Here is a 12,066-nt window from a genome sequence, read left to right as displayed (position 1 = left end):
GGCAAAACCTTTTATCTTCTGTTGTTTGCCTCAAACTCCTTATCTTCACTTAACCACACAAGATTTTTATAATGAGGGGGAGAAGAAACCAGGGTTGCAGTGTAGGGTACTGTCCTCAGATAGGTAGTCCTCCAACCTCCTCCAATAAGCAGAGCTTGTGCAAATCAGCTTTAGAGCATTTAGCCCTGGCAGTTGCAGTTCGGTTTGGCTTTGGAAAGACAAGCTCCCACTGGAAACAGTTGCCTTGCTTGCTCTCAGTTTGGGGCACAAATGACTAGGGTGCCATAGGGAAAATCAAGCGGCAAGCCAGCACTTCAAGCTTCTTTGCTTATAGGGACTGTTTGTAGAAGGGCACCTTCATTCTTCCATCTAAACAGATCATCTTAAGTTTGTTGTGTGAGCAGCATAATGTGTTTCTCAGTTGCAGGTTCAGCTTCATGCTTAAATAATTTTTATTGACATAAGCTTACATATAAAAGATTTTTCCACTTCCCCGTCTTTCCAGGCCTACATACAAATTACTTTTGTGGAACTCTATTTTGATAACTATGAAATGAAAGACAGAGTGACCAATTTTGAGAAAAAATTCAACCTCTGACGATTTATGTATACCACCCCTTTAACTCAGGATGGACACCCACGAGGAAAACTGAGTGAGCAGTATAAGAGGGGGACTATATTGACTACAATGCATGCTTTCCCCATCAAAACTAGAATCGATGTCATTCAAAAGTAATGTCTGCTTCCAAAGTAATAGAACTAAAACAAAATGTGCAGGAATCATACAAGAGTCAATGGGATCATCCACGTTGAGGCCAAATGAATATTAAATCTCAAAAAACTGAGCTACAGCATGCGGGACTGGACACTCTTAACATTGTCATTTCTGCTTTCCCTACCCTTCTTCCCCTCCTGTTTCATTTATGCTATCTGATGGGAGTGGTTCATTTTACTTCCTCTCACCTTTTTGCCAGTCTTTTATCAAGTGGCAGAGAGTGGCAAGACCATGCTATCTACTTTTGGCTAAAAAACAACCCTCAGAAGATGACCACATAAAAACAGCTTATCATCCTTGTGCCAACTGAAGTTTCTATGTTAAAGAGTTGCAACCTACCTGTCCCTCTGTAATTACAGTTTGTTTTGATGCCAATTGAAGTAGCTATTGAATACATGCAAGAGAAAACGCTTGAACTGGCTATTGCCACCAGACAGGTGCTACCAGATCCCAAAATGCTGCAGATGGTGCTTCAAGGTTCTGTGGGGGCCACAGTAAATCAGATATATTGTCAGAATACTGTTGATTCTTCTTCTTTTCTTCTCTCTGCATGTTAGCAGCAAAAGCAAAACATTAAAATGGCATGTGCACATGCACACTCATGCACCTATTAATGGAAATCAGTCTGACATTTCCTTGTCACTAATTCCAGTGACTTCTTAGGCCCAGACATGAAAACTGCAGCCCAATCATCCTGTAATACTTTGATTCCCAGATTTCCCTCTCAAGGGTCAGAGAAAGCTGGGTGTCCAAAGGCTGCTACCATTTTCTTACCAATTCCTGTTTTAGAATACAGTGGTACCTCTGGTTACGCACTTAATTTGTTCCGGAGGTCCGTTTAAGAACCTGAAACTGTTTTTAACCTGAAGTACCACTTTAGCTAATGGGGCCTCCCGCTGATTTCTGTTCTCATCCTAAAGCAAAATTCTTAACCTGAGGTACTATTTCTGGGTTAGCGGAGTCTGTAACCTGAAGCGTATTTAACCTGAAGCGTATGTAACCCGAGGTACCACTGTACTGTCCCACTGAATTCCTCTCCTACTCCCTCCTGTTGCAACTGAGTTGCCCTGAAAGTTGTGTCTTCCTGATATCTGACTAGATTACTGTTTTGCCATTTATTGGGTTTCACATGATAGTAATTCTGGTTGATGCCTGATCTGGTTGATACCTGATCATCCTTTCCTCAAGAAATATGCTTTATGTAATACAATTTTATGTTCTTCCATAAGGGACCACTACAAGTAGCTCAAGTACTCCTGGCTGAAATTCCAGAGGATCTAAAACTTTATCGACATCACAACAAGTTAAGGCGAGTAAATGAGGTGAGTGAAGTGGCAAAGTAAAATCTGTTAAAATTGCAATTACACTAAATCTATGTCGGCACATTCTTAGGCGTTAGCTGGCTTCACAGCAAAGATATAAACAAATTACACAATCCCCACTGTAGCATGTAATGCAGCCTCTGGTGTAATTATTGTCCCATTGAACACTAAATTGATCCTAGTAACAAGACTAAAAAGTCTTGACTGAACTTCAGGTTCAGTCCCAGCCAAACTTTATTACAAGATGTTGGGTGGCATGCATATCTGTGGTACGACAAGGTCAAAGCTCATAAGGCATTTAAAAACCATATTGTCAGGAAATCTCTGTTTAATGTCTGGACAAGATATAAAGATTTGCTGGAAAGCAAAACCCCAAGGTGGTTGTCACCTATGGAAGCTAAGTCTCAGAAAAAGCTCAATATGGAGGCCAAATGGCCAAAATATTGGGAAATTTTGGAACAAGAAGGTGACAGATTGAAACTGCAGAGTTTTGAGAAATTAAAAGACAAAGTGCGAGACTGGCTTCATTATTATCAAATAAGAGAGGCCTACAATTTGGATAAAAAAATTGGCTTCCAGGTGGAGAAATCAAAATTGGAAACAGAACTGTTAGAACCAAAAACTAAGATTTTGTCAAAGATGTATAACTTGCTGTTGAAATGGAATACGCAGGATGAAACGGTTAAATCAGCAATGATTAAATGGGCGCAGGATATAGGTCATAACATTATGTTTGCTGACTGGGAGCAGTTGTGGACCACCGGTATGAAGTTTACGGCATGCATTGCCTTAAAGGAGAATATTATGAAAATGATTTACAGGTGGTACATGACCCCAGTTAAGCTTGCAAAAATTTATCACCTGCCTGACAACAAGTGTTGGAAATGTAAAGAAGCTGAGGGAACATTCTTTCACCTTTGGTGGACATGCCCAAGGGTCAAGGCTTACTGGGAAATGATATATAATGAACTGAAGAAGGTATTTAAACTTACCTTTCCTAAGAAACCAGAGGCCTTTCTTTTGGGCATAGTTGGCCAATGGGTGCCAAAGAAAGATAGAACTTTTTTTATGTATGCAACAACAGCAGCAAGAATACTTCTAGCCAAGTACTGGAAGACACAAGATTTACCCACCGTGGAGGAATGGCAGACACAAGTGATCGACTACATGGAGATGGCTGAAATGACTGGCAGAATCCGTGACCAGGGAGAAGATTTGATTGAACAGGACTGGAAAAAGTTTAAGGACTATTTACAAAAATACTGTAAAATTGTTGAGTGTTAATATGATGTGGGAAGTGAAGGTAACAGGGTTGGTGTGATTTGGTTAAATGCGAATGAAAAGAAGAATGTTAAAAAGGATAGGGGGCTATGAACAGAACATTATTATGCCATAGTATATAAGATGAGGTATGGACTAAAATAATGAAAAATTGGGACATAATAACTAGAAGAATATAAAATTAAGTATGGTTTAAATAAGGTTTTGAACTTGCTGAATTTGATTGGAATAAAGAGGAACACAAAAAAGGGGGATGTGAGGAGGTCAAGACAGAGGGGCACGGAACTTCATAAATTTAAGAAAGTGGGTTTTTCTTTTTTCTTTTTCCCTATTTTTCTCTTTTTTCTCTTATATATTTTTGTTTTTCTGTTGTATTTGTTTTTTTATATGAGCTTTATGTATGGAAATGGTACATTTTGAAATGATGAATCTTTTGTTTTGTAAAACCTTAATAAACATTTATTTTAAAAAAAACAAACTTTATTACAAGATGCACATGGTCCAATACTGTGCGGTTATATTTATCAACAAAATTGTTAGAATGTGCATTCTAACCCCAAAAACACCAATTTGCAATAAGCCCAATCAGAGCTTTATCAACTTCTTTTTATGTACATGGAACCCAAAACACCTTTTTGCTTTGGTTGGGGGTGATTCTGGTGCACACCCAAAAAATACCATGCGAATTGAAATAAGCCCAATCAAAGCTTATTCGTCTTCTTTCTACGCATATGGAAGCGAAAAGACGGTGTTGTGTTATTTTGGTCTAATTCCACAAACTTTGCGATACCTGGGTCAATGTGCATTAACACCAAAGAACACACTTGAAAGAAGCGAAATCCAAGATTCTTCTTTCTATGTAGCTGGAACCCAAAACAACAACCTGTATGGCTTTGTTTGGGCTTATTACACTTCGATTTGCTATTTGTGGGTGAATGAACATCGAAAGAACAATCCAAGCTTCTTCGTCCTCTTTCTATTTATTGACATGGAACCAAAACACCAATGCTTGATTTGGGCTGAAGCAAACAGGTTACTCTGCGATTGTTGGGTGAATGTGCATTCGAACCCCGAAAACACCAATTTGCAATAAGCCCAATCAGAGCTTTATCAACTTCTTTTTATGTAGATGGAACCCAAAACACCTTTTTGCTTTGGTTGGGGGTGATTCTGGTGCACACCCAAAAAATACCATGTGAATTGAAATAAGCCCAATCAAAGCTTATTCGTCTTCTTTCTACGCATATGGAAGCGAAAAGACGGTGTTGTGTTATTTTGGTCTCATTCCACACTGCGATATCTCGGTCAATGTGCATTAACACCAAAGAACACGACTTGAAAGAAGCGAAATCCAAGATTCTTCTTTCTATGTAGCTGGAACCCAAAACAACCTGTATGGCTTTGTTTGGGCTTATTACACTTCGCGTTGCTATTTGTGGGTGAATGAACATCGAAAGAACAATCCAAGCTTCTTCGTCCTCTTTCTATTTATTGAGATGGAACCAAAACCTATGCTTGATTGGGGCTGAAACAAACAGGTTACTCTGCGATTTTTGGGTGAATGTGCATTCTAACCCCAAAAACACCAATTTGCAATAAGCCCAATCAGAGCTTTATCAACTTCTTTTTATGTAGATGGAACCCAAAACAACTTTTTGCTTTGGTTGGGGGTGATTCTGGTGCACACCCAAAAAATACCATGCGAATTGAAATAAGCCCAATCAAAGCTTATTCATCTTCTTTCTACGCATATGGAAGCGAAAAGACGGTGTTGTGTTATTTTGGTCTCATTCCACACACTTTGCGATTTCTGGGTCAATGTGCATTAATACCAAAGAACACGACTTGAAATAAGTGAAATCCAAGATTCTTCTTTCTATGTAGCTGGAACCCAAAACAACCTGTTTGGCTTTGTTTGGGCTTATTACACTTCGCTTTGCTAATTGCGGGGAATGAACACCGAAAGAACAACCCAAGCTTATTTGTCCTCTTTCTATTGACATGGAACCAAAACACCAATGCTTGATTTGCGCTGATAACATGTCACTGCGATTTTTGGTTGAATGTGCATTCTAACCCCAAAAACACCAATTTGCAATAAGCTCAATCAGAGCTTTATCAACTTCTTTTTATGTACATGGAACCCTAAACACCTTTTTGCTTTGGTTGGGGGTGATTCTGGTGCACACCCAAAAAACAGCATGCGAATTGAAATAAGCCCAATCAAAGCTTATTCGTCTTCTTTCTACGCATATGGAAGTGAAAAGACGGTGTTGTGTTATTTTGATCTCATTCCACACACTTTCCGATATCTGGGTCAATGTGCATTAACACCGAAAAAACGACTTTGAAATAAGCGAAATCCAAGATGCTTCTTTCTATGTAGATGGAACCCAAAGCAACCTGTGTTGATATGTTTAGGCTTATGACACTTCGCTTTGCTATTTGTGGGAGAATGAACACCGAAAGTGCAATCCAAGCTTATTCGTCCTCTTTCTATTGAGATCGAATCAAAACACCTATGCTTGATTTCGGCTGATAACAAAGATTTCACTCTGCAATTTTTGGATGAAAGTGCATTCTAACACGAAAAACACCAATTTGACATGAGACCAATCAGATCGTTATCATCTTCTTTTTATGTAAATGGAAGCCAAAACACCTTTTTGCTTCGGTTGGGGGTGATTCTGGTGCACACCCAAAAAACAGCATGCGAATTGAAATAAGCCCAATCAAAGCTTATTCGTCTTCTTTCTACGAATATGGAAGCGAAAAGACGGTCTTTTGTTATTTTGGTTCAACACATTGCGATTTCTGGGTAAATGTGCATTAACACCAAGAACACGACTTTGAAATAAGCGAAATCCAAGATTCTTCTTTCTATGTAAATGGAACCCAAAATAACCTGTTTTCCTTCGGTTGGGGGTGATTCTGGTGCACAACCAAAAAACAGCACGTGAATTGAAATAAGCCCAATGAAAGCTTATTCGTCTTCTTTCTACGCTATGGAAACGGAAAGATGGTGTTTTTATTATTTTGGTCTCATTATATACACTTTGCGATTTCTGGGTAAATGTGCATTAAAACCAAAGAACACGACTTTGAAATAAGTGAAATCCAAGATTCTTCTTTCTATGTAGCTGGAACCCAAAACAACTTGTGTTCATATGTTTAGGCTTATGACACTTCGCTTTGTTATTTGTGGGAGAATGAACACCGAAAGTGCAATCCAAGCTTATTCGTCCGCTTTCTATTGAGATCGAATCAAAACACCTATGCTTGATTTCGGCTGATAACAAAGATTTCACTCTGCGATTTTTGGGTGAAAGTGCATTCTAACACGAAAAACAGCAATTTGACATAAGCCCAATCAGATCGTTGTCATCTTCTTTTCATGTAAATGGAAGACCAAATACCTTTTTGCTTCGGTTGGGGGTGATTCTGGTGCACACCCAAAAAACAGCATGCGAATTGAAATAAGCCCAATCAAAGCTTATTCGTCTTCTTTCTACGCATATGGAAGCGAAAAGACGGTCTTTTGTTATTTTGGTTTATTACATTGCGATTTCTGGGTAAATGTGCATTAACACCAAAGAACACGACTTTGAAATAAGTGAAATCCAAGATTCTTCTTTCTATGTATGTCAGGGAACTGCCATCGCAGCCAGGGGTGGAGGAAGGGCTCCCAAGTGATGCCGGAGAAGGTCCTAGCTGGAAAAGAGGGGACTCAGCGACCGGGGAAGGAAATCAGCATTACACCAGGGAGAAAGGTGGGCAGAGACGGGCTTCGGAGAGATGGCTCCAGGACTCTTCGCCAGAGACCAGCGGAGAGAGCACGGGTCCTCCACTGCCCACACCCACCCTGCGCAGAAGACTTCCGCGCAGGGAGGCTAGGCGGAGACTATCCGTCAAGGAACTTTTATGTTGGAAGAAGTTCAGGAAACGCCCACTGACGTTCTGCCAGTGACTGAGACAGACACGGAATCAGGACTGTCCAGCCAGGGAAAGGTTTATCCAGGCAACCTCGCCGAGAGTGGCGGCAACTTACGCACGAGCAACCCCCAATTCCCATTACAGCAATCCGTCAGTCATTGACGTTGCTTGTGCACAACGGCAAGACAGGCAGCACCATGAGTCAAACCGATGGAGCAGGCGCCCAGCAGGGAGCAGCGGCAGAGCCAAGTCTGGAGGAGAGAAACCGAGACTTGGAACGGCAGGTTGCTCTGTTGGTGGCGCGGCTAGATGAAAGGAGGACTCAGGATGCCCAGGGGAGGCCCACCCCCATCGCAAGGAAGGTACCAGGACTGGTGCACAAGTTTGGGGGGAACCCCCGTGACTATAATGCGTTCAGAACGGAGGTACAGTACGCTTTGGAACTGCAGTGTGATGACTTTGCTGACGATGGCGAGCGGGTGGCTTATGTTGTGGGGCATCTTCAGGATGCGGCCAGGGAATGGATCAGACCCTTAATGGCAACGCAGAACGCTGCCTTAAAAGACCTTAGGAATTTTTTTGGCGCCATGGATACTATGTTTTCCAGTCAGGTGGAGCAAAGTGTGACTCGCCGAGAACTGATGGCTTGCAAGCAGGGGAGCCAAACAGTTAGGGAGTACTGGTCACGTTTTGCGATGATTATCCACAGACTGGGGTGGGATCTGAGCTCGGAACCTGTGCAAATGTTATTTGAGGAAGGATTAGCCCCATTGGTGAAGGACGAGCTTTCCCGTGCGCCCCGCCCGCAGTCGATGGATCAGCTGACCAAGGCTGTGCTTGCGATTGGAATACGCCAGGAAGCGCGGGCTCAAGAGAAGCGGGAGGGGAGAGGAGAGCGTTGGCATGACAACCACATTCCTGAAATACCGAGGCAGCCTTCCCAGCCAGTGGAGCCAATGGAAATCGATGGCGCGCGTGCGCAAGGGGTTTCAAACTCCAGTGACATTCGAAAAAAGGAGGGGAAAGCAGCCAAGAAGTGTTTCCTCTGCCAACAGCCAGGACATTTTGCCAGGGTCTGCCCTCAAAGAAAGGCTTGGCAAGGGATGGTGGGAGCAGCTGGCGGTGAGGAGGAGGGGGACAAGGGGCAGGAGCAAGGAAACGCCAACGCTTGGCTGCCAATCATCGGGCACAGCAGCCAGGCCAGCAACCACTAAAGGTGCCCCAGCCAGACCCCCCCCAAGGCAGCTATAGCCATAGAGGTGGAACTAGAACTCCCAAACGGGCACCCAGTTAAAGTGAAGGCACTGCTGGATTCAGGCAGTTCTTGCAATTTCTTCAGCGAGGACTTCGCGCTAGAGCACCAGCTCCACCTACTGCCCCTAGATTTTCCCTTGCAGGTGACCACTATTGATGGAAGAGAACTGCTGGGTGGGGAAGTGACGCACCAGACGCCACCAATGAGAATGAAGGTTTCCACACCGCCGAGGGAGGGTGGAAGGAGGAGGAGGAAGAAGAAGAAGAAGAGTGTCGGGCGCGCATGTCTCGCTGACCGGCACTGAAGAGGAACTCCCCCACCCCCTTCACCTTCCGACCCCCCCCAACCCAGCCCAACCCTGCTGGGCGCCCCCTCCTCGCGACGAGGATTTGACACGCCGAAGCTGGAGAGCCAGAGACCCGCGCCTGCCCTTCCTCCCACAGCTTGTGTTAAAATTTATATTTAAAATCTGCCTCATTCGAGAGGACCAGCATCTTTCAGAAGATCTCCATATTGACACACACACGGAGGGGAGCTCCAAATCCAGGAAGACAGTGGAGCTAACGCAGAGAGGGAGAAAAAGAAAAGGGGGAAAGAAGAAGAAAAAGAAAGAAAAAGGTGCCCTAACTTTACTTTACCGCTGCTGCCCCCATCTCTGCCGACAAAGAAGAGGGGAGGTAGGTGAGCACGGGAAGGCAAAAGAGGCTCCGAAAAAACACGTGGCTGAGCCTACCGGAGCCTACCCCTCCATGCAAAGCCGCATGACAAAGGAGATCGCAGAAAGGAAGAAACTACCCCCTTCTTTTCTCCTTTCTTTTTTTTTAAAAAAATCCTTTTTTTAACCCCTTCCTACCCCTCTCTCCCTTTCCCCCCCTTTTTTTAAAGAAATTCTTTTTTATTCCCCCCCATATACCTACTTTTATCATTTTTCTTTTTAAAAGAGGGGCCACTGCTGCTGCAGCCACCCTTTATTTGAATCTTTATTTTTATTGCTATCTTTTTTACACACTATTTAAAGACACACCTCTCCACACACACACACCCTCAATTTAAACCTCATTTTATTTTCACCTCAAACTCCCCTCTTAAGAATTAAAATGGCAGTATCCAGAAAACAGCCCTGAACCATCACAGGCCATTTCCTGGGACTGCCACTTCGCCCCAGACTTTCCACTCTCTTTTACCTATCCTCTTTTACCTATACTTTACTCATTTTTTTTTAAATAAAAAGCTCTATCTATCTATCTATCTATCTAAAGACAACACCCCTTTTTTTTACCTTTAATTCTCATTTTTATCTTTTACCCGTACATTTTTAATTACTTTTTTACAAACAAAAAATAATAACAATAATTAGGGGGAAATATTATTATTTATTTTATTTTTATTTTTTTTAAAAAAACCACACTTTTTTTCCCCCTCTCTCTTTTTAAAGCCCTTTCTTTTCTATTTGATGGCTTGTTCTTGAGGGGGGAATCTTTCGCCCCTAGCTACGACCACTACTCTCTTTTAAAACAAAAATTTCCTCTATATCACTGCTATTGTTATTGATACTCTCCCCCTCAACTCCCCCCCTTTTTATTTTTCTCTCCTTTTGCTCTCCCCCCTCTCTCTTCACCCCTCCTCATTTTTTCCCTTTATCGCACCTTTCATTTTCCATTCCCAATTTTGTTTTCTATCCCCTTTATTTTTTAAAATCAACCCCCCCTTTTTAGCCTGTCCGTCACTTTGTTTTTGAGAGGGGAGCCCTTTCCCCCCACCCCCTCTTTTAAAATAAGACTTTCCCCCATACCATTGCAGCAGCTCACCCTCCCTCCCTCCTCCCCTCTCCCCCTCTCTTTTCTTCTCCTTCCCTCTCCCACCCTTCCCCCTCCTCCTCTCCTTTTCTCTCCCTCCTCCCTCTCTCCATCCCCCCTTCCCCTAAAGGAAACACATACACACATTCATATCACCCTATCATAATTTGCCCCCCATACTATAGCTAAAACTACTGCTGCAAACTAATACCGCTGATATTACTGTACTATCTCCCCTCTCTCTTTCAACTCTCGTTTTGTCTCTCTCTCTCTCTTCTCTTTTACTCCAATCTCCCCTCTCCCCCCCCGCCTCCCCCCTTCTTCTTTCTTTCTTTCTTCTTCTTCCCTTTTCTCCCTCCACCCTTTACATATAGCCTATTTGTCTGTCTCTGTTTCTAAGCGCACTCCCAACCCCAATTTCCACCTTAACTGGACCCCAGTACCCCTTTTGGGTATATACAACCCCCTCCTAAACACATATTTCCCCTGGCCCCACCCCTCTAATCTCTTGCATCTCTACCTGCTAACCCCCCTCCCCTTATATGAACTGTCTGTCCGTTAGTCTACCCATCTCTGCTTACCTGCCCTCCCCCCCAGCCTCGGCGGCATCGCTGAGGCAACTACAGAAAACCCAAGAGAAGTTCTTAAAACACAGGCTAGAAGTGACACAAATGACCACCTAATCCAAACGCTCTGTAAAAGCCACCAGCCAAAGCCTGATCAGCTCAGCAACCCAACAATACTCAGGAATCACCACTGCCACAACTCCTAACCACCACACGCCCTACCCCAAGTGGACGCCAAGCCAACCTCAAACCAAAACTATCAGGGAGACTGAGATGACACCAACCAGGGAGATGGCAAACAATGCTAAGATGGTAACTCCCCTTCAAGATGATGACCACCCAATAACGAAACGAGATCTGAGGGAAATGGAAGCAAGATTAGAAGCACGATTAGAAGAAACACTGAAGGCCACAATGGCTCCCATGCAGGTACTAATCAACAACCTAACCTCCAAAGTGGAAGCTCTAGAGAACAAAAACCAAATGCAAGAAAGAATAATAGGGCAATACCGGGAGGAGAACGCATGTGTGAACAAGAAACTGGACGAACTGGTAAACCAAATGGAAGCAGAACACAGAGAGATGAAAATTAAGCAAGCCGACCTTGAAGACCGCAATAGACGTTGTAACATCCGCTTCCGCAACTTTCCTGAAAAAACAGAGGAGAAAAGCCCAGCAGACCTAATTATACGCTGGCTGAAAAACACAATCCCAAGCCTGAAACTTGAGGCAGATGACTTGGAGAGGGCTCACAGAGCCCTAAAACCTATGCCAAAACCCAGCGCCCCCCCAAGAGACATCATTGTATGCTTCACACGCTACAAAAAGAAGGAAGAGATATGGCACCACCTCAGAAACTCAAGCAACCTTCGATATGGAGAAACCCCCATTCTGGCCCTACAGGACCTATCTCAGGATACCCTAAACCGGAGGAAAAGCCTGCGCCCATGCACCCAGCGTCTCCAACAAGCAGGGATCAAATACCGATGGGGCTTCCCCTTCCGCCTCATTGTAACAACCAATACAACACAACACATGGCTACCAACATACCTGAGGCCCTGCAACTACTAAAGAACCTTGAACTCGACCTCCCACCAGAATGGCAACCGACAAACCCACCAAGTGACAGCCCCAGCC

The 12,066-nt window shown here is 43.5% G+C and overlaps 1 long non-coding RNA gene across 1 annotated transcript; it reads right to left on the bottom strand.

The window, feature by feature from the left end:
• Positions 1-9,465: 9,465 nt before the first annotated feature.
• Positions 9,466-10,870, bottom strand: LOC128420143 (uncharacterized). The gene is made up of 3 exons (XR_008331981.1): positions 10,648-10,870; positions 10,568-10,611; positions 9,466-9,544 (listed from the first exon to the last, which is right to left on the bottom strand). It is a non-coding gene; the product is annotated as an uncharacterized LOC128420143 (long non-coding RNA).
• Positions 10,871-12,066: the final 1,196 nt, after the last annotated feature.

The sequence above is a fragment of the Podarcis raffonei genome, chromosome 8 (genome assembly GCF_027172205.1).
Source record: "Podarcis raffonei isolate rPodRaf1 chromosome 8, rPodRaf1.pri, whole genome shotgun sequence".
Classification (NCBI taxonomy): domain Eukaryota; kingdom Metazoa; phylum Chordata; class Lepidosauria; order Squamata; family Lacertidae; genus Podarcis; species Podarcis raffonei.
The sequence above is the reverse complement of the archived record's forward strand: the minus strand, read 5'-3'. Positions and strand labels throughout refer to the sequence as shown.